At 42.6% G+C, this 27,738-nt stretch overlaps 1 pseudogene; it reads left to right on the top strand.

Moving 5' to 3' along the window:
- The first annotated feature begins 9,461 nt into the window (after positions 1-9,461).
- Positions 9,462-16,549, top strand: LOC116399682 (protein NLRC3-like; annotated as a pseudogene).
- Positions 16,550-27,738: the final 11,189 nt, after the last annotated feature.

Here is a 27,738-nt window from a genome sequence, read left to right as displayed (position 1 = left end):
ATATTTCCCACGATAAGAAAAATAGTTATGAGCTGCTCAATTGATTTAGGTTATTCAATTATTTTTTATTAAAATAGGTTTTTGATTTCAAAACACATTTAAACAAATGTAAACATAAAATAATGTGAAATTGATTCAATTATGAGTCAAATGTATCATGAAAGAATTTTTGCATATCAAACACCAGCTTCATTCAACGTTAATTTGAGTCCAATATCAGTTTATCACTGGAGCATCTTCATTTTCAGTGCTTGAGTCCAGATCCATCAGGACTTTCTGAAACACTTCGAATGTGGACTTGAGCTCCTTGGGGTATCTTAAGTTAAGCGCATAGATCAGTCCCAACAGCATCATACATCCAAGTACAACACCAACATCCGCAGGCTCTTCTTCAGGACCGGCACCCTCCCTCTGGATGCCCATCGTTGTCTGTACAACCCTCGACACAGCCTCTGTAGGTTCGCTGTCCTGGAGGATAAACAAAGAGAACAATGAGATGTGTCCCCATGCTGGTACATGTATTTTTTTTTAACTTTCCACAAAAAAAACCCCAGGAATTTCTTTCGAGCTAACCAGTCTGGTCTATGTAGAGGTCGTGGTCGGTGTCCAGCTCCCCGAACTTGCAGTAGATAACATAGAAATGTTCGAGGGAGAAGAACACTGTCAGCTGGTTCACATGGCTCCCAGTATTCACAGTCTTACAATAAATATATCCAATAACATTGTGAGTGTTTTCCTTGGTACCTTCATCACATCTCAAATACACACTGAATGATTATGAATGCCCATTCAGTTTTTCCAGATGAGTTTATTTCTGTGAATAACAACCAGACAGTAACAGATGAATGTTAGCATCTAGGATCTCAATTGTCCGTTGCTGGTCTAACTCGCTTGTCTTTGACAAGAATATTACAGCGCCAGTCAAACCAAAACCCGCTACTGCCACCTATTGGCAGAAAGTGAGTATCGCCCTGCAGCTATTTTAGGTGAAAGGTGAATTTACAAAGTCACAGAAAGCGTTTTAAATTATAATAACCAGAAAATAATAGTAAGGGGGGCAATGATACAAACTAATACAATAACAATCCTGCAAATAACTAGCCATTAAAATGTCCAGGGTGCCACACCCGCAGCATGGGTAACGGCAGTGCGTCGTTACACACTCCCTTACAGTCTGTTGTTGGCAGTTTGTCGCACCAATTAGGATACCACTATGCCGACCGCCGCATCCATCAAAGATATTTCTAACTTAACTCTCTTTTCCTCACCGCCACGCCTCTACCGTTTCTCTTTTCTCCCCCCTTTTACCAACGTCCCTCTCTCTAAGCTCCTCATCGGCAAAACACATGAATAATAGACTCCAGCGGACGTAGAAGTGTCCGTCGCGCCGATGGAGTGACACTTGAGTTGTTGCAGGAAAACAAAGTGGTTTAATGGTTATTTATTGAGGCTGTTTGATTTCTGCAAAGACTCTGTCACTCTGTATATGTGGTCCAGTTGCTCCATCACCAACCAATCAGTGATTTTATGTTGTTGATAAAAAAAAAAACCCTCCTGTGTGTGTACTGTGTGATGCGTCACCGTATTCTACAGACTGGATGTGCTCCCACCCCTCACGCAGCTCTTCGCATAGAGAAGACGTTACAATATTTGTGAAATAGAACTGCATAGAGCGAGGGGGGAGAAAAAGGAGCAACGGGAAAAAAATAAAACGAGAGAATGAAAAGAAATATTGACATCCAGACACTCTGGAGAGCAGACAGACGCATTCATGTGGGAACACTATTCAGCTTTCTTTCTTTTTTTGCTCGGATTGAGGAAATATGAGGTTTGACTGGGAGAGAGGAAATACATTAAAATGGATTGACAGAGAGATATAATGGAGAGAGCGACAAAAGCAGATGGGGTGAGACGGAAGGGGGGGGGGGGGTGTCATGAGTCACAATACATCGGGAAACCAAACATCATAATGTGTGCACTTCTCTGATTCATTCAGTGGGAACACTTGCGCTGCATTCTTTTCAGGTTCAAGTCAAGTATTCCGTCTGCTTCTCTGGGTAATTTAATAAAGTTGAATTTAGTTTAAAGAGATGACGACTCTGTTTTCAACATTGTGGGTTCTGCTTACTATGTTTTAAATTATTTGTTTGTTCACTGCTGTAAAAAAGAAGAGCATTGTTTGGATTCCTTGGAGCAAAAACTAAAGTGAAGATTATTGCCAGTCTTCATCAGGAGATGATCTTTAAAATTAATACATTTTATTTGTATAGCACTTTAAAAAGAATTTAGGAAGGTAAAAATGCATAGAAAAACTTATATTTTTACATTAACATCATATTCTATACATCAATATGCTTTTGAAACTGTAAAATATGCTCTTATACCTCCAGAAATGTTATGAACATTTTTACTTTCAAAGGTATCTCAAGGCCTTTCTCTGCAAAAATAATTTGCTCAGGGGTCACCACACCTAGAGACAGGTGGCTGTACAGGGGTTAGGGGTTGGGGCACAGTTTTGTTTGCTGTAGATGTGATAGAGAAAAAAATGAGAGACGAAATGTTTCATCACTGATGTGTTAAGAATGTCAAACATAGGTTGTAATGAAAAACAAAAATTGGATTTTAATTTGAGACGGTGAGATCAGAAGGATTAGTAACATAGTCAACACATCACCGGTCCTTGCCAGATAAATACAATTCCAAAAGTAAATAGTGAAATCTAAATGTGTGGTGACTTATCTCTTCACTTCAATGACAATCACACATCCTCGTCTCATTTTTTTTTCCCCAGCATGCCCTTTTTGAGAGAGGATAGGTGGATAGCGTCATTGAAGAATCCAAACATTTGACAATGAAAAAATGTGTAGTTGTGATTGTGGATCGATACAGTTTTAACAATGAGATATCATTAAAACATTATAGCCAAGTTTGATTTTGGAGTTCCATTGTATTTTAAATGTTTGTTTTTCAACACCCTACAAATGTACACTACTATAATTATAATAAGTTATTAATAATATTTTTTTCAACTTGTGATATAATTATGATACATTAGTAAAATATTAATACTTTTTTACATTTTTAGGGAATTGAAATCAAATAAAATAATTGTATTAGTATTATTATTTAGTACTATATTATTACTAACTTATTACAATTAATAATAATAAGTACCCCTACTACTCAGAGTATGTTACTACAGTGCCTGTGATGCGTCAGAGACTTAGATGCCTCTGGTGTCTTATTCCTCATGGGTTAAACTCTGTGTTCTGCTACTTTTCAGCCCTATGGATCTGTGTCCAAAGGCCTGGATAAGATGCAGGAGAGAGTCTCACTCCTCTCCTCTTATCCTCCTCCTGCCCTTTTCAAATGCGTATTCTCCCTCTGTCTCTCTCTCCTTCCATCCCTCCCTCCCTCTCTCGATCTCTCTCCTTCACTGCTGGGGGAAGAAAATGGAGTTGCGGGCCCGGCGCCAGACCTGACACTCCAGCCTTAATCTGATTGATGTTTTTAATTTATATAAGTGAGTAGCGATGGCCGTTGCCTTTACTGATGTTGGGTTTTAGGCACACACACACACGCACACTTATTTGCAGGCTCCATGTGACGGGTGTCATATAGGCCAAGTCGTGAAAGGGCAGAAAGTGTGTGTTGGGAAAATATGGAGGGATGAGGGGGACTTTAACAAAGACAGAAAGATAGAAACAGAATAAAGTAAATAAGGAGTCACAGATGACTAACACGAAAGTGAAAAAATACTAACAGAGGGTCAAGTGAGGAGAAAGTAAAATGGTAACAGTGGAAGAGAAAGGGACAACAAAGGAATAAGAAAAGGGGCTGTAAGGCAAGAGGGCTGGGCAGAGACAGAGAGACAAGGGGTTAAGAGAAGGAAAGGGAAAGACGGATGTACAGAAAGAGAAGAGAGGAAACCACCAAAGAAACAGACCGAGGAACAAGAGGGAAAATTAAAAACCATGAGAAGGAGGGAAAAGCAGAGAGATGCTAATTATGAGAGATGAGGGATGATGAAAAGGGCAGCTTGGGACAATCTAATTGGAAAATTCTGCCTTTATATTTCATACTATTCATCATAATGAATTTTTTTTTAAATCACATGAATCTACATGAAACTTTCCACAAAAAGAAGCGCAGCTCCCTGAATCCAACATAGCTGCCTGCATGGAACAATTATTATTATTTTTTTCATTAGGCCCATGTATTCCATTAACATCTGTGTGGATAAAGTGAAAAACAATAATTCAAGTAACAACCTTGGACACATACCTTTCCATTACTGTTCCACCCGATCAATAATCCCATTGATTGTGGATGAAACTGTTGTGGTAGGGAAAGCATCACACACATACGCACACACATTCCCACTGTGTATTGCATCAACAAATGGCCTCGTAGTTTTTCAGTGAATCACCCCTGGACAGAAAAGACACGGCTGGATGGTGAAAGGATGGTAAGAATAATAGAGTCAGAGGTGATGGAGAGAAAACATGGCCCGAATAGAGGATGATGTAGATGGTGCCTATTCGGACCGCATGCCCATTCAGAACGGGGCTATAGCTTGACTCCTGGTAACATTACTTATATCCAGAATCCAGCTGCAAAAGTGAATTGCAGTCAATGAGCCGCATCTCGTAAATGACCGCTGGGCACGACATACTCGCCTCGAAGCCTCCGCTCCAATCTCTTCTTTACCGAAAGTTTGTTCAAACTTCCCCCCCATCTTCTCTTATGACGATCTTGAACTGCATAGCTAAGCAGGCTGAATCTCTATGTCTTTTCATTCTGTGCATATAGGAGTCTTACATAACCTTGTGTATTTTAGACGCAACATTATAGGCATTTCGGCCGGGCTTATGTAACAATAAGTTTCAAAGTGAGGCTTAGAACTGAAGTCACTGTATGTAGAGTTCCCAAACAACAGCGGCGATATACAAATAATACAAGCTAGAAGAGGAATGAAAGTGTAGGATGAGGGGGGACAAGAGTTGTGGAGTGTATTCACATCATTTCCTTGGTCTCTCCCTCAGCATTTTCGCTGTTGCGTGACTTCCATCTCCCTGATTTTATTCTGCAGATGTTTCCTCACTCACTTACGCCATCTTTCCTCTCGAATCCTCCTTCGACTTCAATTCCACCCAATCCTCTGCGTACCCTCAAACAACCCTTTCTGTTGTTTAGAGTTTGAATTGAGCAGTAGAGCCAGCAAAGTGCATCTGAAATAACAATGAGAGAGGTACTTGTAAGCATACGCAACCAGTTGAAATCTACTATTCCGACTGCAAGTGTTCACATAAGAAAAATATGCCTTGGAAGACAGCAAACATCCATCTCAACTAGTCATGTTGTCTTGTATTCAGTCCAGACTACTGTCAGAAATCTTTTATTTAGGAGCATCTGAAAAAAATCAGGGTCTAAACATCCTCAATTAATTTCCCCAAAATTCTTGGACCAAGTTCATTCGCATTGGAAGAAAACTAAATTATCCCCAAAAGTATTATAGTTTTCTGTTTCCAAAAACTTCTTAAGGCTCGCGACTGGAATAAAAGGCGCTGTGAGACGGATATGTTTTGCTGTGAAAGCTTCGGGGGGTTTAAAGCCATTGTTTCCTTTGTCGCTAGTTGCTGCTCAGAATAACCAAAAACTTTGTGTTATTGTTGTTGCATCGCTTTGGAGAAATGGCTGGAATCCATGTGCCTCCTTCTGTTTGTCACACTAATGGCGACATATGATGACTAGTTTCTTCCTTTTCTCTTCACCCTGCTTCATATCAAAGTGATAAAGTTTATGCTGCTTGCTCCTACAGGCGGTTTGCGAGGTTTACCCCTCCTTCGCTAGTGTTGAGGTTGTTTGTGCATCCTCTGACGGCTCTGCAATGATGTTGCCTCTCCTTTTCTACCTTTTTGTTCTGTTTCCCTCCGTCTAATGTTGGCTCGTTCTGCTGCTCTTGACTTCCAGCTGATGCTGTTATGAATGCTGTGGGGAGTCTCCTGCACAATGTTGTGCCTCTGCGTCTTCTCTGCAAATATTTTGGCCTTTGAGCTGAGAGCAACACGACCCAGGGGTGAGCAGGCGAGGAAGAAAAGAGGAGTGGTAGATCAGGGCTGGCGAGTGGTGGTTTGGGCACAGAGTGAATGGAATAAAAAAAGACAGGGAGGGCGGGGGGGGGGGGGGGGATGTTCTTTTTTATGTTTTAGAGTTACTGAAATGAGGAGACGAAAGATTAGAAAAGGGTACGGTTCGTGTACGGTTTCTTGTGAATCCCCATGTAATGCTGTGTTCACACTAAACGTGGCGCGGATTATTCGCGCGAGTAGATTACATACAAAGTCTATTGACAGACGTGATGAGACTGGAGTGACGCCAATTTGCAATGGTGCCGCGCCAGTTGTAATTTTTCAACTTCGCCGAAAAAATGGCGTGCCTCTGCAGCGCGATAGCCTATCAGCGTTGAGATGTTTCTCCTGTCATCACTGACGTCCTGCCGTTGTTGAAATACTGTAGTCGTCTGTGTTCACCCAGAGCTCTACGATACCTCATATAGAGACCGGACCAAACTATGTGTATAAATGTGTGTGCGTAAACCATATGGTACAAACAATGAAAAAGACGCTGCCGTATTTACATTTATATGACGATATGTTGAGTGTTGATGGAGCTGCTATAATATTAGCATAGCCTAGCACCGATCGATCCGAGCTCCATTGAGAAAACAAGTATGTTGCTTGTTGTCTTGCGGAGAGAACTAACAAAACATGAATGCAGACTTCCAATTCATAGGATGAGCATTTAAAATGAGGTCTTTTGACATGTTGTTAACGGGGTTTAAAAGAAGGTAAAGTGAAGTTTGTGTTATTACAGAAATCTGCAATTTGAAAGATGTTGGGGATAAAATTAATAATTCTTTGAAATAACAAAAGTCCAATTAGTAAAACTCAAAAAGCAGTATTTATGCAGTATTCTCTTAAACTTTTGACATGCTATGCTTTGCAATTCTGTCGTCGACCACTGCTGTTCTGTGGAATCCCTCAGACCTCCCTCTCTACCACCGCAGAAAGAGCAGCTCTGGAGAGCAGGTTAGTGCCTCTCCTCCACTTGGGTGCCATACTGGCTGTTCCCCCCTCGGAGGCACAAATGGGCTTTTTCTCCCGGGACTTCCTAATGCCCCAGAAATTAAGAGGCACAAGACCGATCCTGGACGTGCACGTCCTGAATGGCTACCACGCACAGAGACCTTTTGGCATGGTGACCGACGCATACTTCCATGTCCCGGTCCTTCCTCGCCACAGGAGGTAATTTTGCTTTGCCTAAGCCGGACATGTGCTACAAGTGCAACTGCCTCCCATTTGGATACTCCCTGGCTCCGTGCATGTTTAACATACATGTGGAAACGGCACTGACGCCGCTCAAGGAGAGAAGTGTGAGAATCCTGACCTATAGAGATGACTGGCTGATCCTCGCTGCGATCCAGGCAGGATTGGCAGTGGTGGTCATCCGGCACATCATGCAGCCGGGCTTCACCATCAGCCACCACAAGAGCACCCTGCTACTGAGCTGGGGGACACGCTACCTTGGGCTGGGTCTGGACTCCCACACCATGACAGCACACATGTCAGTGGAGCTCAAGGAGGTAATGCTGCAGCTGACCCACCAACCGAGGTGAACGACCTTGGTGTGTGTCATGTCCCTCCTCGGGATGATGTCAACATCTCCCCCGGTGATGCGGCCGGGTCTGCTGCACATGAGAAACCTTCAGCAATGGTTTGAACGGCTGCAGTTACATAGGATTTGGGACACCTTGGCGAGATGGTACTCCTAGGGCGCGTCTCCCATTACCTCCAGGTTTTCACGGGCCGCACCCTGGCAGGTCGGGGTGGGACATCGAGGAAGCCAGGGTGGGAGGCACTTGGCCGGACTCCTGCCGTCACATCAACCTGTTGGAGCTTGTTGTTGTCGAGAAGGTGCTGTACCATTTCACTCCACAACTGAGGGGGAAGCATGTTGAGGTGGGACAACACCACTGTGGAGGCGTACCTCAACAGATAAGAGGTTGTCACACCCCCTATCCTTCACAGGACCGTGATGTCTGTCCTGACGTGGGAAGATCGTCACCTTTTCTCTATTCAAAATTTGAGAAAATACCCAGTGTCCCCCTTGAGGAGTGGACGCACTAGACCTTTCCGACCAGGCCCTCTGGCCTGCTGAATGCCCTCCCCCCAATGCGCCTGATGATGCAACTTCGACAGAGTTCAAAACAGCACCTGTCCATCTTACTGGTAGCTCCAGACAGTCCAGGCACAAGGTTGTTGCTGCGCCTTGTATCACTAGCGGTGGCAGACCCGTGTCCGTTACCGCATCTGCCCACTGCTCTGTGTCAAGCAGAGGTGTTTCATCCTCTCACCACCAATTCTGGGTCAGCACCTCATGGTCTGGAGGTTTAAGGGTGAGACTGAGCAACCTGGGTCTCCCGGACCCTGTTGTCTACATGTATCAGAATGCACATGTCTCCTTTCAATAGAGAGCTTACTTGTCTTGTTTGTTGTTGTTTGCGGACTGATGCAAGATGAAGGGCCTCGCTCCACCTTCCTGCTCGCTTGAGGATATCTTGTCTTTCCTGCAGGTTGTTTTTGACAGTGGTCGTGTTGTATCCACCTTGGGGGTGTTTGCTGCAGGAATTAAAGCTTGTGTCCTACATTCGGTCAAATTTTGCAGTATGCAAGCCAGCATGCTTTCCTGGCTATTCTAACCCACAATCCTTTACACAGCAGATATATGAGCAAGAGGGTCAAAGTTCAACATGCCATGTGATGAGGAAGCAGTATGTTCCAGTTGAATGCAGACTGCATGCATCAGTATGTACTTTGTAAGGAAGCTGCAGTATGTCCTAAAAGAAAAAGTAAATGATTTAGAACGCAGCTTAAGACTGACACGTGGGTAAGGTGTCCCGCCCCAACAGGTTCAACCAGATCCACAAAGTGGAGTGAAGAATAAAAACACTCTCAGGTCAGACTCTGTTGTCTTAATGAATGTATTTATTCAAGATAAACTCTACACAACATTTGCTGCAAAGGATTCTGCGTGATCCTCTGTTCCCTACTAGTCTACATACACAAGAAGACAAGGTGACAAAGAGGGGCGTACATGGATCCTCTAAACTATCTGGTCTAAACAACAGAACCCAGTCTGTTGTCAAAGCAACTCTTTACAAGTTGAAATGATTTTTCCACAGATGCTGAGTTTGATCCTGAAAGACTCTTGTTTGAGCTGTGAGGAGGTTTCTGTTCACAATGACATTTGATCCTGTGAACGCAGCTCAGACTGAGGCTCAGTCCAACCAGTCAGACTGCATACTTTGATGGTGACATGAGGACACACACTCTCTCTGATGAAGGATAAGAAGCTGCGTCATTTCACTTTGTCTGATGGAAGTTTAAGTTGAAGTGAAGCACGAAGCTCCTTTTCTACACAGACCTGCTCAGGACAGAAGAGAGCTGCACACTGACGACGTTCATGGCTAAAAGTTCAGTAAGTGGAGCTGTGATTGGTTGAAATGACGTCATTGATTGTTGTGAACATTTGATTGTTTAAAGCTGCTTTCAAACACAAACGTCAGCTGGGAAACAAGATGGCCGCCTGTGTGAGCAGGCAGAGAGAAGCTGCTGTTAGTTTGAATGTTGAAGTCCAGATGAAGTGTTGCTTTGAATGATGACACTGTGATGAAGAAGATGAGTTCAGTCTGATCTGGGGTCTGTCATGACTGTTACTGATGTGAGCTCCCACCAGAGAGCTCACCTGGGCCTTTGTTCCTGCACTGAAACACACCTGAGAGACTCTGTTTGCTCTCACCTGCTGCTTTCAATCCCTTAAGTCCACAGAGCTTCATGTTCATTTCTTCATCTGCTTTTCAACACATTTAGTCCATTTTTGATCGTGTTTAAATGTTTTCTTTCTAACTTGTAAAACAATGTAAACGTATAGGATGAGCAGTTAAAATTACGTCTTTTGACATGTTAACGGAGTTTAAAAGAAGGTAAAGTGAAGTTTGTTTTATCTCCAGAAATCTCAACTTTAACCGACAGATGTTAAATAGATAAATTTAGATAAATTTAATAATTCTATGAAACCTTTTACATGTTTTCTAATAATAACTAAATGTACTTTTGCTGTAATGTTATAGAGTGTATTTACAGCTAATATCTGTATTTAATGGTATTTAATTGCAGTTGAATATATTTACTGTAATTTAATGAGAACTTCTGCTGCCAGATTTTTGAACATTGTATAAAAAAATATTTTTCAAAGTGTGCACATTAATCAGCAGGTTGTAGTCGACCTTTTCTTAACTCAACTGTCTGAGACACTTTCTATTTAACTTTTCTCTTCAGACTTCGGAGTTAATGAGGAGCTGAGCAGCAGAGAAAGAATGCTTCCTCGTGTGCTTTGAGTTTTCACTGTAAAAACAACTGAAGTCACAATTAACAAAAGGTTTGTTCACTTCAGTCTTTAGTGTGAGCAACAAGAAGCCAAAGGGATCCAGCTGACACTGATAGGAAACAGAGAGAAGCAGCTGATACAAGAGAAATTATGTTAAGGAGGAATGAGTGCTGACGTGCTGATCAATGATTGGACTGATGCTTTCAGCTCTGTTTTCAGTGGTTCCTCTACACATGAAGGCACAAAGTGATGTGAATTCAGCAGCAGCTAAACAAGATCACATGACTGATTTTGGATTTTTGGACTAGCTGCTTCATGCTCTGACTGGATGTAGTAGACTTGGAAAAAGAGGAACATTTAAAACGTTGAAGAGCTTTTCAATGTCTGTCAAATAGAAGTGAAAAGTAACGTCATCCCCAAAGAAAGGCCAATAAAAAGCCACATGAAGTGTCTTCCTCTAGTCTTCAAACAAGCCAAAAGACTAAAGAGCATTGTGAACGTAATTTCTTATGCCGTGTTCACACCAAACGCGGCGCGAATTCATCGCACCACAAATTCATCGCACCGCAAATTCGCGTCCATCCGGCCGCCGGTCTCGCCAGGGACCATTTGTGTACATTCGCGCGAATCGCGCTGGATGCGCCGGAGAGGGGGCAGGGCTTATCGCCGTTCACTGTCCGCCATTAACCATGAAAAAAATAACCTATTTCTGCTTAGTACGTGTTGTGGAAGTCACAGATATCCCGGGAAACTAAACGCCATCATGTCTGGGTTCATAATATTGTTCAGAGGAGCTCCATGGATTTTATCGAGCTGTATTCACTGTGTCTAGCAAGCCACAGGTCGCTGTTTACTACAGCTGTATGAACACAAAATAAACTGATTTGGCTGTGATTTAACGGCAATAAACCGACAAAAAGGGACTCCGAAATAACTACGTAATGATGCCGATTTGTACTTGTCTTCTCAATGGAGCTCTGATGGATTGGTGCTAGGCTATGCTAACATTGTAGCAGCTCCACCAGCACTCAATAACGTCATGTAGATGTAAATACGGAAGCGTCTATTCATTGTTTGTACCATATAGTTTACACACACACATTTATACACATAGTTTGGTCCGGTCTCTATTGATATGAGGGATCGTAGAGCTCTGGGTGAACACAGACGGCTACAGGATTTATTTCCTGATTCAACAATGGCAGGAAGTCAGTGATGACAGGGGGAGCAACTCAACGCTGATAGGCTATCATGCCACAGAAGTTGAAGAATTTCAACTTCTGCGTTGGACCATGCATCAGTATGTACTTTGCGCCATCGCAAATTCGCACTGCGCCAGTCTCATCGCGTCTGTGCATAGACTTTGTATGTAATCTACTTGCGCCGCAAATTCGCGCCGCGTTTGGTGTGAACGCAGCATTAGAGATGACTCTGCAGCTCAAAGTAACATGAAAACTGTCCCATGAGTGTATTTAGTATTGAGGTGAATGAGCTGTGTGTGTTTGTCATGATGAAAATAAATAATGTTGTTGTGTTTGTGTGAAGGTGTGGACTCTGCTATGAATCAGTGTGAGGACAGAGAGGAGGGAGTCCCTCCCTCTAAAACCAGCCAGACCAAAGCTCAGAGGTGAGATGACCATCTCTAACTGTCCATGACTCAAAGTCTTTGATTCACTGACTCTGTTTCTACATATGTGACCAGGATCCATCAGGGACCAGACTGTCCTGGACCTGGACCTGAACCCAGCTGTGTGTCCATGAAGAGTGACCGGTCTATGCATCGTCCTGTAGTCTTCAAAGATGGACGCCACTCTGTTGATCAAAGGTGAGGATTTCAAACCGATGATGAAAACAAAGTAAAGATGTGTTTCTATCAGACTCTCTGTTGTGAGATCTCCAGGTTTTAAACCTTTACCGACTCAGATGAAGTTCTCTGAGCACCGACACTCTTCATTGAAACACATTCACACTGGGAGCTGCCCAGTACAACCAGTCTGATACTGAGACGCTCCACTGAAGCAGCTGGAGGTTCTGGGTGCCTTGCTCCAGGGCACTTCAGCAGTGTACAGTGAGGGAGGGAGACCTACATGGAGGGCTTGGTGAGAGCTGTTGGGACTAAACCAAACTGACTGGTGAAGAAAACAGTGAGCTGAAAGCTGTTGATTCTCAGTGGGATCAGCAGGACTAGTAAACCTTTACCACTACAGGGACTCATCTGATCCACATCCACATATGACTTCATGGACCTTTACCTTGTGTTTGTCTCTGTGTAGACAGACAAAATGTGAGCTGATTCTTCATGATTGAATGATGATGATGATGATGTAATGTCAGTGTTTCTATCAGTTCACAGCAGCAGAGAGAAAAGTCTCCTGTACCCAGCGGTGTGTCCATGAAGAGTGATCGGTCCAAAGATGGTCTGATTAACTTCAAAGATGTACGCCGTTCTTATGACCCAGAGTAAGTAATTAAAACAAATTAAACAGATGAAATGGATGGCTAGCTGTTACACAGATATAAAATTGATCGTCCATCATTTACAGTTTTTAGCATCTGGTTTTAATGATGATTAACCATGACAGAACAAAACATCTTCAACTAATGGTTAATGGTACAAAGACAATGTGAGCTGATTCTTCATGATTCCTCCACAGAGAGGACCAGGAGAGCTCAGAGGTTCCCAGAGGTCAGTCTGCCCAGCAGCATCACACACTCCTGGACTCCATATTTATGGTCTGTACATGTACAACTACTTTCACATCTATTCTGTTCACAATCATCTCCATACTGCACTTTGTAGACCAGTGGATTGTCAGTCTGTCCAACATGGATCTGATCTTTGGTTTCATGGTTTTAGTTTGTGTCATTCATAGAATATTCTGTTCCAGCTGCTGGAGGAGAACATCGTCACTTTTGTGAAAAACGAGCTGAAGAAGATCCAGAAGGTTGTGAGTTCAGATTACCCAGAATGCTTAGAGAGTCAGAGGGAGGATGAGAAGGTGTTGGACGGTGAGGATGAAGAGCAGAGGAGGAGCAGCAGAGAGGCATTTGTGAAGATCACACTGCACTTCCTGAGGACAATGAAGCAGGAGGAGCTGGCTGACTGTCTGCAGAGCAGTAAGAGGATTTCTCTAAATATTTAACATGCTGGATAAATGGGACATTTACTAATGTCTCAAGAGATGGACCAAAATATATTCATACTCATTCTTTGAGGAAATGACATGTTGAAATCTGTTCTTTGACTCATTGATCTTCTTTGTTGTGTGTTCATTCAGGACTTCTTGCTGCAGTTTGTCAGCGTGAACTCAAATCTAATCTGAAGAAGAAGTTCCAGTGTGTGTTTGAGGGGGTTGCTAAAGCAAGAAATTCAACCCTTCTGAATCAGATCTACACAGAGCTCTACATCACAGAGGGAGGAACTGCAGAGGTCAATGATCAACATGAGGTCAGACAGATTGAAACCACACAGACCAGAAACAACCATCAGACAAGAAGACATCTTTAAAGCCTCACCTGGAAGAGAGGAACCAATCGGAACAGTGATGACAAAGGGAGTGGCTGGCATTGGGAAAACAGTCTTAACACAGAAGTTCACTCTGGACTGGGCTGAAGACAAAGCCAACCAGGACATACAGTTCATTTCCATTCACTTTCAGAGAGCTGAATGTGCTGAAAGAGAAAAAGTACAGCTTGGTGGAACTTGTTCATCACTTCTTCAGTGAAACCAAAGAAGCAGGAATCTATAGGTTTGAAGAGTTCCTGGTTCTGTTCATCTTTGACGGTCTGGATGAGTGTCGACTTCCTCTGGACTTCCACAACAATGAGATCCTGACTGATGTTACTGAGTCCTCCTCAGTGGATGTGCTGCTGACAAACCTCTTCAGGGGGTAACTGCTTCCCGCTGCTCGCCTCTGGATAACCACACGACCTGCAGCAGCCAATCAGATCCCTCCTGAGTGTGTTGACATGGTGACAGAGGTCAGAGGGTTCACTGACCCACAGAAGGAGGAGTACTTCAGGAAGAGATTCAGAAATGAGAAGCAGGCAATTAGGATCATCTCCCACATCCTACACATCATGTGCCACATCCCAGTCTTCTGCTGGATCACTGCTACAGTTCTGGAGGATGTGTTGAAGACCAGAGAGAGAGGAGAGCTGCCCAAGACCCTGACTGAGATGTACATCCACTTCCTGGTGGTTCAGTCAAAAGTGAAGAAGGTCAAGTATGATGGAGGAGCTGAGACAGATCCACACTGGAGTCCAGAGAGCAGGAAGATGACTGAGTCTCTGGGAAAACTGGCTTTTGATCAGCTGCAGAAAGGCAACCTGATCTTCTATGAATCCGACCTGACAGAGTGTGGCATCGATATCAGAGCAGCCTCAGTGTACACAGGAGTGTTCACACAGATCTTTAGAGAGGAGAGAGGACTGTACCAGGACAAGGTGTTCTGCTTCGTCCATCCGAGTGTTCAGGAGTTTCTGGCTGCTCTTCATGTCCATCTGACCTTCATCAACTCTGGAGTCAATCTGCTGTCAGAAGAACAAACAACCTCCCGGTTGTCTAAAGTCTTTAGAGTCAAACTCAAACATCTCTACCAGAGTGCTGTGGACAAGGCCTTACAGAGTCCAAATGGACACCTGGACTTGTTCCTCCGCTTCCTCTTGGGTCTTTCAATGAAGACCAATCAGACTCTCCTACGAGGTCTGCTGACACAAGCAAGAAGTAGCTCACAGACCAATCAGAGAACAGTCCAGTTAATCAAGGAGAAGATCAGTGAGAATGTGTCTCCAGAGCAAAGCATCAATCTGTTCCACTGTCTGAATGAACTGAATGATCGTTCTCTAGTGGAGGAGATCCAACAGTCCCTGAGTTCAGGACATCTCTCCACAGATAAACTGTCTCCTGCTGAGTGGTCAGCTCTGGTCTTCATCTTACTGTCATCAGAAAAAGATCTGGACGTGTTTGACCTGAAGAAATACTCTGCTTCAGAGGAGGCTCTTCTGAGGCTGCTGCCAGTGGTCAAAGCCTCCAACAAAGCTCTGTAAGTACAGAGAGAGTTAGATTCATATATCATAACTTAAATACGCTGTTATCTTTTCTACTTATTTTTTCTTTTTTCTTCATCATTGTCTCTTCAGACTGAGTGACTGTGACATCTCAGAGAGAAGCTGTGAAGCTCTGTCCTCGGTTCTCAGCTCCCAGTCCTCTAGTCTGAGAGAGCTGGACCTGAGTAACAACGACCAGAAGGATTCAGGAGTGAAGCTGTTGTCTGCTGGACTGGAGAGTCCACACTGTGAACTGGACACTCTCAGGTCAGGATTCAATTAATGTCCTTTTCGTGTCCTTATTTATATCTATGGGTAAATTTGTAACCTCAGTGCTGCAGTAACCTTCCAGCCCTCACAGTTCCCTCAGATTATGAGACATAATATGTTGTTTTGTATGTTTGCAGGCTGTCAGGCTGTCTGATCACAGAGAAAGGCTGTGCTTCTCTGGCCTCAGCTCTGAGCTCCAACCCCTCCCATCCGAGAGAGCTGGACCTGAGCTACAATCATCCAGGACACTCAGGAGTGAAGCTGCTGTCTGCTGGACTGGATGATCCACACTGGAGACTGGACACTCTCAGGTATGAAGAGGCCTGCTGCAGCCACAGACAATCAGTCGGATAGAGGAGGTAGAGCTGGAGACTTTTTCTCTGTCACACTGTCAGCCTGGTTAATATGACCCTGACACACCAAGCTGACCTCAAACTACCAGAGACTCATCAAACTGATTGTGTCCCACATCAGACCATCAATACAGACAGAAGTAGTCATGGAACAGTAGCCAGGATGAGCCTTAACAGGGAGGGAAGGTGATGAAACTGTTGTTTTTCTGGAGCGTTGTCTTGTATCAACATTAGAAAATAGGACAGTGGTGTATCCTGACACGTTGACGGGCATCATGGTGGGTTGACATGCGTCAACATCGTCACGCTGCAGGTTTGTGGGCTCATATCAAACAATAGATTGATGTTTTGATGCTCGTCATCTGCCACCAGTGTGTGGTGCCCTTTAGTCGAGACATTATTTTGAAAAGACAAACAGATTAATAAACAATTTTGCATGTTTGTCACACTTAAATGTTTCAGATCATCAAACAAATTTAAATATTAGACAAAGATAACAAGTAAACACAAAATGCATTTTTTAAATGAAGGTTTTTATTATTAAGGGGGAAAAAAAATCCAAACCTACATGGCCCTGTGTGAAAAAGTGATTGCCCCCTAAACCTAATAACTGCTTGGGCCACCCTTAGCAGCAACAACTGCAATCAAGCGTTTGCGATAACTGGCAATGAGTCTTTTACAGCGCTGTAGAGGAATTTTGGCCCACTCATCTTTGCAGAATTGTTGTAATTCAGCAACATTGGAGGGTTTTCGAGCATGAACCGCCTTTTTAAGGTCATGCCACAGCATCTCAATCGGATTCAGGTCGGGACTTTGACTAGGCCACTCCAAAGTCTTCATTTTGTTTTTCTTAAGCCATTCAGAGGTGGACTTGCTGGTGTGTTTTGGATCATTGTCCTGCTGCAGAACCCAAGTGCGCTTCAGCTTGAGGTCACGAACAGATGGCCGGACATTCTCCTTCAGGATTTTTTGGTAGACAGCAGAATTCATGGTTCCATTTACCACAGCAAGTCTTCCAGGTCCTGAAGCAGCAAAACAGCCACAGACCATCACACTACCACCACCATATTTTACTGTTGGTATGATGTTCCTTTTCTGAAATGCCGTGTTACTTTTACGCCAGATGTAATGGGACATACACCTTCCAAAAAGTTCAACTTTTGTCTCATCAGTCCACAGAGTATTTTCCCAAAGGTCTTGGGGATCATCAAGATGTTTTCTGGCAAAACTGAGACGAGCCTTTATGTTGTTTTTGCTCAGCAGTGGTTTTCGTCTTGGAACTCTGCCATGCAGGCCATTTTTGCCCAGTCTCTTTCTTATGGTGGAGTCATGAACACTGACCTTAATTGAGGCAAGTGAGGCCTGCAGTTCTTTGGATGTTGTTCTGGGGTCTTTTGTGACCTCTTGGATGAGTCGTTGCTGCGCTCTTGGGGTAATTTTGGTCGGCCGGCCACTCCTGGGAAGGTTCACCACTGTTCCATGTTTTCGCCATTTGTGGATAATGGCTCTCACTCTGGTTCGCTGGAGTCCCAATGAGAGAAGTTATTATATCAGCAATGCAAGCAAAGCTTTAACAATGTATTATCAATAACCACTGAATCCCACGGATTCTTACACTGTATATACGGTTTTCACCTCTAATTGTTTTGAGTATCCATAGCTCCTGAAGGCAGCAACATCTCTCTCTCTCAGCTCATTATGGATTGATAGGTATGTCCTCATCGATGTTTCTTTGGTTCCAACATGTTGAGCAAAGCACTTCATTCCTCTGATATTAATACAACGCATTTCTTCTTCCAGCCTTTCAGGAAAGTCGCTTCATCTTCCACTTCTGACAGTATTACAGTTAGCGTCAGCTCATACTGCAGTAAAAACTACAACATGTACCTCTGGGATGTAGTGGAGTACAAGTATCAAGTAGTACAACATGGAGATACTGCAGTAAAGTACAAGTACATCAATGTACTTGTGTAAATGTGTCCACACTGGAACAGAGACAGAAATGTGTCTCATGTGAAAGACTTCCTGAGTTTGTCTCTGATATCACAATAATGGTTGTTTTGGAGCAGAATGCGAGAATAATGGAGCTGAGACCTCCTGAGGAGTGCTGCTCCTCATGGAGGAGGATCTGGATCCCTCTGGTGGAACAAACAAAGTGTTAGTTTATTGCTCTTCTGCTGAGTGAACTTGATGCCCTCTAAAGGTGCGTTCACACCAAACGTGGCGCGAATTATTCGCGCGAGTAGATTACATACAAAGTCTATGCACAGACGCGATGAGACTGGAGTGACGCGAATTTGTGTCAAAAGCCCCAAACGCGTGAGTTGAAATTTTTCAACTTCAATGAAAAAATGGCGTGATGCTGCGACGCGATAGCCTATCAGCGTTGTGATGTTTCTCCTGTCATCACTGACGTCCTGCCGTTGTTGAATCAGGAAATAAATACTGTAGCCGTCTGTGTTCACCCAGAGCTCTACGATACCTCATATCAATAGAGACCACACTATGTGTATAAATGTGTGTGTGTAAACCATATGGGACAATGAAAAAGACGCTGCCGCATTTACGTCTAGATGACGTTATTGTGAGTGTTGATGGAGCTGCTACAATGTTAGCATAGCCTAGCACCGATTGATCCGAGCTCCATTGAGAAAACGAGTATTTTAAAAGTTATTTGCTTGTCGTCTTGTGGAGAGAACTAACTAAACATGAATTCAGACTTTTTACAAATCTGCATCATTACGTAATTATTTCGGAGTCCCTTTTTGTCGGTTTATTGCCGTTAAATCACAGCCAAATCAGTTTATTTTGTGTTCATACAGCTGTAGTAAACAGCGACGTGTGGCTTGCTAGACGCAGTGAATACAGCTCGATAAAATCCACGGAGCTCCTCCGGACAATGTTATGAACACAGACATGACGGCGTTTAGTTTCCCGAGATATCTGACTTCCATAACACGTACTAAGCAGAAATAGAGGTTATTTTTTCCATGGTTGATGGCGGACAGTTGAACGGCTTTCAGGGCGATAAGCCACGCCCCCTCTCAGGCGAGTCCAGCACGATTCATGCGAATGAACACAAATAGTCCCCGGCGAGACCGGCGGCACGAATTGGCGGCGTTTGGTGTGAACACGGCATAAGGCTGCTGGTATTGCGCAAGGCTAAGTCATCATCCAGCATGCAATCCTGCTCTAGTCTAAGACCGTTGTATGTGTCATAACCCGGCTCCTAGGCTATGACAAATACAGAAAGAACACAAGGGATGATGGTAAAGTATTTATTTCAACTAAATAAATAAGTAATCACCTTTGTGAAGTGTGTCAGTCAGTAACATCAGTAATGTAAACGTGAATGCCTGTGTGATGAAGTGTTGTCAGCGAAACCAAAGAAGACCAAAACCAAGATATAACCGGGCAGCCACTGGCAGGGATCACTCCACGTACGCAGGAGAGAGGCCAGGGCAGAGCAACACTGGAGCAGGGCTTTTATAGGAGCTCCAGGACCAGGTGCTCTGCATCAGGTAATCTGCCACGACTGCTGTTAGAGGCAGGGCCGTCACACATGTCAGTAAATAATTCAAGGAGAGGACTTTTCAGAAGCTACATGGTTCAAAATGTAAATGACCGTTATATTTTGGTGGCAACATGTAGCAGATCAAACAATGCAAAGTGTAGTTTGAGCCTTATTTAACATATAATAGGGCTCATTGGGACCTTATTAAGGTGTCCTATAGTAAGTACGAGGTGAATATTAAAAATAATACATTATACAGGGGAAAAACAGTGTAAAAAAAGTCCAAATAAAACCAAATCTCCGGTGTGCCCATGTCTTTCTTTATTCTGGAGTGCTCTGTGGGATGTGACAATAGTTATCTTAGAGGAACTAAAAGGAAACGTTGAAAATTTTGCAAAAATGGCAGTGTCACTATCTACGGACTACTTCTGCTACTTCTGTAACTGCTGTTTTGTCTACTGCTACACTGCTCCCACTCTAAAGCCACTTAATAATGTTGGAACATACACACATAATTGAGGTCAAGGGCTTCCATAGTCTGACAGATTTAGAATTTAACACCATGGTCACGACATGAGCACACTTCTAACTATTAGATAGGTACTGTATACAAGGACTGTGCTCATGTTCCACTGCTTGACATCTCTGGTCTATAAAGAGTGTCAGAAAATGACCCTTGACCATTATGAGGTCAAGCAAGAGACAGAATGAGAGACAGAGGGGGAGGACGTTCGAATGTCTTTCCCACGAGATTGAAGGAAATTGGAGATTACCTTCAAAAACTGTCTTCAGCCTTTTTAATTGGCTGTCCATTGGTATCAAAGAGCAGCAGATCAAGGACTGTGAAAACTACATTTAAGAAGAGCGGCCCGTCGCCGTCAGTTACAAGAGCCTTCAAAGGCAGCAGTTCCTCAGATGCTGCAATTCCAAAGTCATTCGCCATAAGACTGTAAAGCATTTTGCACTTTGCAGGCTTTTGGGCAGAGCAAAATCACCCAGTCAAAATCTGATGAAACGGACACATTTTTAGAATCAGTGTAATTTATTACACTTTCCGATGTTATCACTCTCTCATAGTATGTCCAGCGAGAGTAAACGCACATAAAACCTGCTTCTAAATCCTCATGTTTTCAACTTTTCTTCAGTGTTAAATAACCCAGTGATAGTTGTCTGTACATCCATGGGTACATTGCAAGCAGGAACTGCTGATAGCTAATTGGGCACATTGTTAATAGTGCAAATTAAACAAATAGGTGAAGGAAATGGGACCCAAGTTGAAGCCCACAGCACAACTCACTGAATCTGTAGCAACATAGTGGAGTTGTCTGGGTTTTGTGTGAGAGAGGGCCCACAGAGGCATGCTTTGAAAACCACTGGTGTTTTTTTTTTTTTTGCTGATTAGATTTTATGTTGATATTCATACATCACAAAGATAAACAGTTTAACAATGGAGATTGAGAGTCTCAGCACATGGAAGACTGTAAAACAGTCATGAGCATCTGAAGAGAGAGTGAATCACACTTTCTGAGAAATATGAACGATAAATCCCCAACGACTATGCAAACTCTTTATCGTTAGAAAGCGCTTTTCTCAAAACCCTAGGATTTACAGACGTGGCATTTTGGCATTTCCTTTACACATCATAAACATTCATCCACAACCGTGCAACGCTGTTTGATGAACAGCAGGTCTGGATGTGAATATCCACTTGGAGATATGTTTAACTTTAACAGATGATGAGCAATGTTTCAAAGTTTGAGCCCAGATTTGTCAAAAACTCCAGTCATTATTTTATCTCCACACATAAGGGATCTAGTTCTGTCTAATTATGGGACTGTCTCCCTAACCACCAGGCTACTCTGATGTCTGATGCATTAAACATGGCCAGCATGTCTAGAAATTAATATCACAGAGCCACTGAAAGAAAAGTTTGAGCACTCACTTTTTGGAAACATTTCAGATTTCTTTGTCATGTGTCTGTAAATGTCTGTGAGTGCGGATCTGTTTGAGTGAGTGCGAGCATGTCTGGGCCACTAAAGGTTATATTTACCATTCGTCTGGGTTTTGGGAGAGGCAGAGGCCAACTGGGGACAACCGTGTGGACCGCTAGAATTCTGGTGGTCTTGTGGACCATCAGGCACGTGTGTGGACGCCCACACACACACACACACACACACACACACACACACGCACAACAATGTTGATTGAAGATTTAATCAAATGTCAGGACTGCCGTGACGTCGCGCTGTAAATACAGGGTGTAGGAGGCCTGGAAAGAATGGGAATAAAGGTGGATCAATCGGAATGAATGGGGATGCATAAATACATGTATGTATTATATTGCCACTAATAGTTCCCTGTCTACAAAAGAACCAGAGACGTAGAAGCTAAAGACCAACATTTTTCTCGGGTGTTGGTGGAGAGTTTGCTCTGCTGGATGTGAAAATAGTCAGTTAGTTAGATAAGTTAGTTAAGCTTTGTTTATTCAGTAAATACCATCATTTTTGCAAGAGAGACCTGAAAACAATCACACATATTCTAAGAAATCTAGGAGGGCCGTCGGAGACCAACACATTCTCCTAGGCTGTTTCCATAATTGAAAAATAATGTGTGCATCAGCCCAGTGATTCGTATCTGCTCCAAAATATGATGTTCTCTTCATAGGCCCATGTTACACCCTTTCAAGGAGATCAGGTATGTTGTTTTTCCAAAAAAAAAACCTTGGCGGATGTAATCATGAACATGTAAAACTTTAAAGTCCCTCAGTGGTATGACTATTTCTAACTTCAAGCTTTGTTGCAGTTCATACCAGTAGTAAGTTGCATAGTATAGCAGTACTAAGGTACATCAGCGCATCGGGCTTTCAACAAACTCCAATGTAAACCCCTCTGCGTCAGTATTAGACGCTCAGAGCAACTAATGTAGTAGTTGGATGGCTCAAACAGACACAGGACTGTCGCCAATGTGAAACCAAATCAACAATGACTTATTTGACATTAGTTACATAACTTGCAAACTTTTCTAACACCCAATAGCTTTTTCCTAAGCCTAACCTAAGGTAATTTTGTTGAGTAAATAAACAAATTAAACCTACATTGGATATTTATTTAAAAAATATGCTATCCATGTAACAAGCAGAAACTGACATGCAGTCCCAGACACATCCAAAACTGACGCTAAAGGGGAACCTAGAGCACAACAGTTTAAAGCCTGGGGCCCATGACCAAGCTGCAATATTTGACGAGATGGGAGTAAAAATGTAACAGCTGGGGCAACTTTTTTGCTGACGCATTAGCCAAAACAGCTTTATAAGGCAATCCAATGTATGTATTTAGCTTTTGATGTAAGTTCTTCTGCCCCCACATGGCCAACAATATAATAAATGCAGCTTTAAAATGAAAAGTTTGATAATGAGTTATTACTCAACATAATGGTTGTTTCTGCAACTGAAACAACTTCTGAATCAAACTGCATTGTGTTATTGATTCATGCAGTGAATGCATACTGAACCACCTCCAACAGTCAAAGGGAGATGTTGGAAATTGAGAATTGTGGTAGCCTCAATCTGCACAAATGCATGAGGGGGTCACTAACATGTTGATGTAATAAACCAGCCATATAACAGCGGGGTCTAAAGAACAGAATATAACCGTCTGCACTCGCACCATGAGTCAGGTTACTCCCACAGTAATCCTGCTCACTAGACTAGTCGCCAGCTGACTTCACTGACACAGCTATAATTGGTACATTTAGTATGATTAATCACTACCTAATCAGATTTGCATATATGATGGATTTTTGGTCAACCAGTTGTGAGCATGTGTGCCATCCAAAAAAGAAGAGTCACGCTTGGTGTGTTAATGATCATTCGCCTCCTCTGGTCAGCTAACAGAGTTTCCCCCCCCCCCCTCTTGAGTCCTGCCATGATAAATGTGTAAGCCAAAATGTCAGCTGAGGCAGAAGACTCTTTCACGAAAACTGAAGCTGACCGCGAGCATGAAATCGATGAAGTGTTTTCAAGAGCGTTCACTGCGGCAGTTGTCCACACCTGACAAGTGATTAGGCTCATGTCCAGTCGAAAAGAAACACTCACGGCCTCCTGTTGTCTGTCTTCTGAAAGACACAAATTGAGATAGTCATTTTCGTGTTGACATGGATACAGATCTACATTTTTAACAGCAACCCCCCCCCCCCCCCCAAGAAAAAAGTGCCAGCCATCTTAAAAACATGAAGCATCACACTAACTTTTAGCTTTCTCCATCTACTTCCAGTAAGTAATAGATTGGAATTTGAAAGTACTGCTACTTCTCGATGTGCCCCCCATCCTCTCTGGTCAGCTGTCTGCTAACTGTCGGTATGAGAAGGCCGGTTCATGTCGTTCACCCGCCACTAGTGAACAGACTCATGAACAACTCTTTTGGTTCCACAAGCTCTCTTGGCGTTTTTAGTCTTAATACGTGAAACAAACGTAATGTGAAATGTACCTTTTTTGCGATTTCAGTCTGAATCAGATATGCTGCTCCTGTTACTTTGGAAAAGACGCCCATTAAGGTGACGTCACGTCCATTGAGACGTCTTATTTGTGTGGTCTTGACAGTGTTGGCAGCGCTTGGTTGTGAAGAGCAGCTGAGCCCATCAAGATCTCAGGAAACGGGTGCAGATAATTTCATATTTTCACATTGAACAGAGAAACGGTCTGATTTCACTGTACACTTATTCACTATACACTGATTTCACTTTACAAATTTACCCCTGGGGATGAATAAAGTACATATCTATCTATCTATCTATGTATAATGGATGAGAGCATCATTCGGCCTGCTCATAGAGCTTCTTAATTCAAGTACTACTTCAACTTTCCTTCCATTAGTCTCTTTCATATTTTTATATTTTACCATTGTGTTGGTCATATTTTGTTGTTGTCTGTTTCACAGGCACTCGTCAACAGTGGTTGAGGTTACGAGCCGAACGCCGCAGTCATGTCCTCTCTCACCGGTCGCTCTCTCTATCTCCCTCTGTTGTCTTTCTCCCTTTCTCTTCATTGTCATGGAGTTCTTGCACTCCACATATACATGTGCAAAAGACTTGCTCTGTAGCCCGATTGTCATGCAGTTCCGTTATACCAGGGGTCGGCCACCTTTTCTATCCAAAGAGCTATTTTGCTCTATTTTCCACCAAATAAAATTTGTCTGGAGCCGCAAAAGCTATTTGATATCACAGCTTATAAAGTGTTATATATAGTTACATTATTTGTGGGGAATTAAATTCAAAAGTAAGAGATTTTGTTACCCTTTTTGAATAAAGAGTAAATGCTGGCAAATGTTAAAATTACCGTAAATGACTGTCATATAATCCAATCAAATATACGATAATATGCTGCTAAAATACACTGGGTTAGAATACACTAGGTGCACTGCCTACATCAATGACGCTGAGGTGGAGCAAGTGAAAAGTTGTAAGTTCCTGGGAATCAGCATAGTAACCTAAAATGGTCAACGTACTTTCCATTCTGGTGAAAAGCTCCAGCTGTATTTTTTAAAGGAATCTAAAGAAGGCAAAATCCCGTGCCAAGTTCTTGTTAACTTTTACAGAGGAGCTATAGAAAAAATCCAGACTGGAAACATTACAATCTGGCACAATGGGATGCGCACGGCACTAGACAGGAGGGCTCTACAGCGGGTGATTAAAACAAATACAGGATATAATTGATACCCATCTATCGGGCATCAGTGATATTGGTGAGAAGAGGTGCCTGCGAAGAACCGAAAGAATATAAAGAGACAGTACATCTCCACCTTCCACCATGTAATATAGTTCTTCTTTTTTGTGGGTTTCCTTATGTAGCAAAATGGGACTACAACTACATTTCGTTGGGTAACCCTGTGCTGTACAATTGAAATAAATAAAACCTTGCACCTTAAAATGCTTGCGTCTCAGATCTTAATACTTAACAGTTTTTGTACTGATCTCCACCATCTCGAGTAGCTTCTAGTTATGAAAACCAAAAGGGAGAAGAAGAAAAAAAAGATGGCCACAGCCAAAATGATCGAGGCTTCAAAATGGTATTCCACAAACCAATGGGTTACGCCATTACGAACACTGCTTATATACGGTCTGTGTTTGAGAGTAATTCAAAAAGAACCATTTGTCCGTGAAACTAACATCACAAGAGTGCAAACACAATCTAACAAGTGCCAATCCTAAACTATTTCTTTAACAATGTATTTGTCACCTGTTCAATCAAATTGATTAATTAATTGTTAAAATTGAAACAGCTGCTGTCTCCTCCATGTGGTCTGCTGTGTCAAAATGGCAGCTTCCTTAATAATAATGTCACTTCTCGAGGAGTTAGGCTTTCTTCTTAAGAAGCCATTATCACTTAATGTATTCCAGTATCTTCGTATTGATCCCATCCTGTCAAACTGTGATAAAATAGTCTTTGTATTGTACCACATAACACTCACACATGCACGTATGTATAGTGTTAAGCTCTGAAACACATCCTAATGCAGATCATGTCTTGACAGAATTCAATTTCCCATCTGAAATTAAAACCCTTTGGAGGCCTTAAATGCACCAATATTGATAGCAGGAAGTGAAGTGGGAGCTGGCGTGATGGGTACTTTCCCTTACTGATGTGTTCGTTTTATTTAGCTGTGATATGAACTTTAAAAAGAGCCATTGAAGACGGAGCGAGGGGAGCTAAAGTCTTATTAGCTTTTCCTTGAGATTACAGGCAGAGAAGCAGAGTGTTTGGCAAAGGCTGTAGGCAAATAAAAAATCTGCCATGGAGGAGGAAAGGATGGAGAGAAAAGGGAGCGGGGCAGATGTAGAGAGAGCTGCAGAGAGCTAGGACGAAAAAGCCAAAATTCACAGACATGGGTAAAGGCAGATTAGAGACAGCAGTAAACATGTAACATTTTTAATTTAAACAAAACACTTGCTTAGGGTTCGATGGAAACTGATTTTGGGCTTAAAATAACTACGTAAACTAAGTAAAACGTAACATAAGTACAGAAAACACGCCACAAAACATCCCTGATGTTACTTTGGGACTCAAACCCCGGTCTCCTGGTTGTTTGAAGCGTCCTCCTCTCCTTCAGCCTGCTCTTGTCCTTGGCATCGGCCGGTGATGTTCAAGGTCCTAGCTTGTAGCGTTTCCTTAATTCGATTGCAATATATTATATAGGGTTAATGTCTGTCCAGCCCCAAGGACACTTCCACTTAAGCCATTTAATCATATGTAGTAATTAGTCTCCCGTCCAGCCTTAAAATCTTCATTTGCTTGATTAAAAGAAGCGGAGAATAAATCTGCCCGTGAGGTGAGAAAAGCGTATTTGTTTCCAAGTGGTTACCTTACACACCGGTGTGATCAGCAATGGCATCAGAACCAACTGGTGTTTTGGAATGGAACTGGTCCGATGTGTATGTCATTCTACACAAAGTAAGGTCATTTTGAGCACTGCTTAAACAAAGACAATTCAAAGTGTTTAAATGTGAAAAACGAAGATATAAGATAATAAATGTTGATTAACACACTTACAAAAATGAGACAGCAGAGACATCTGTTACAAGGTGGATGATGCTTTGGTGCTTTGAACCAAAAGGTTTCCTAAAAACAACAAGTCTAAATAATAAATTATAATATTCAAAATGATTTTTTCATGGAGGTGGGGAAAAGTTTATGACTGTGGACTGACGGCATTGCACGCCGTTTGTGGGCATGTTTTGTTCTCTCTCTCCGCCCCCTAATCTCTCTCTCTCTCTTATTGGTGCTCTCTCTCCCCTCCACCTTTTCTGTTACTTTAGTTTGTTACTTTAATCAGGGAAATAACCGCTAGTTCAGTTATTGTTTCTTTTCTAGTTGAGTACTGCTCTTTAGGTAGTTTAGGGTGGATGAGCTGTGTGTGGCCGGTTCAGTGGCATCACCATCTGTTGTTCTTTTTGGACGGGATCTTGAACCCTTTTTTGTTTTCTTAAAACATTGAGAATGGTTACCTTCCTTAAAAAAAAATCCAGTTTTTTGTTATTCTACTCGCAGCTGGTTCAATTAAGATCAACTAAACAAAAGATAGTCCCATCACAAGACAGACAGGGAGGCTT

The sequence above is a fragment of the Anarrhichthys ocellatus genome, unplaced genomic scaffold (assembly GCF_004355925.1).
Source record: "Anarrhichthys ocellatus isolate YVR2014 unplaced genomic scaffold, GSC_Weel_1.0 scaffold123, whole genome shotgun sequence".
Classification (NCBI taxonomy): Eukaryota; Metazoa; Chordata; class Actinopteri; order Perciformes; family Anarhichadidae; genus Anarrhichthys; species Anarrhichthys ocellatus.
Note: the sequence above shows the minus strand (reverse complement) of the source record. Positions and strands in the feature narration are given on the sequence as shown.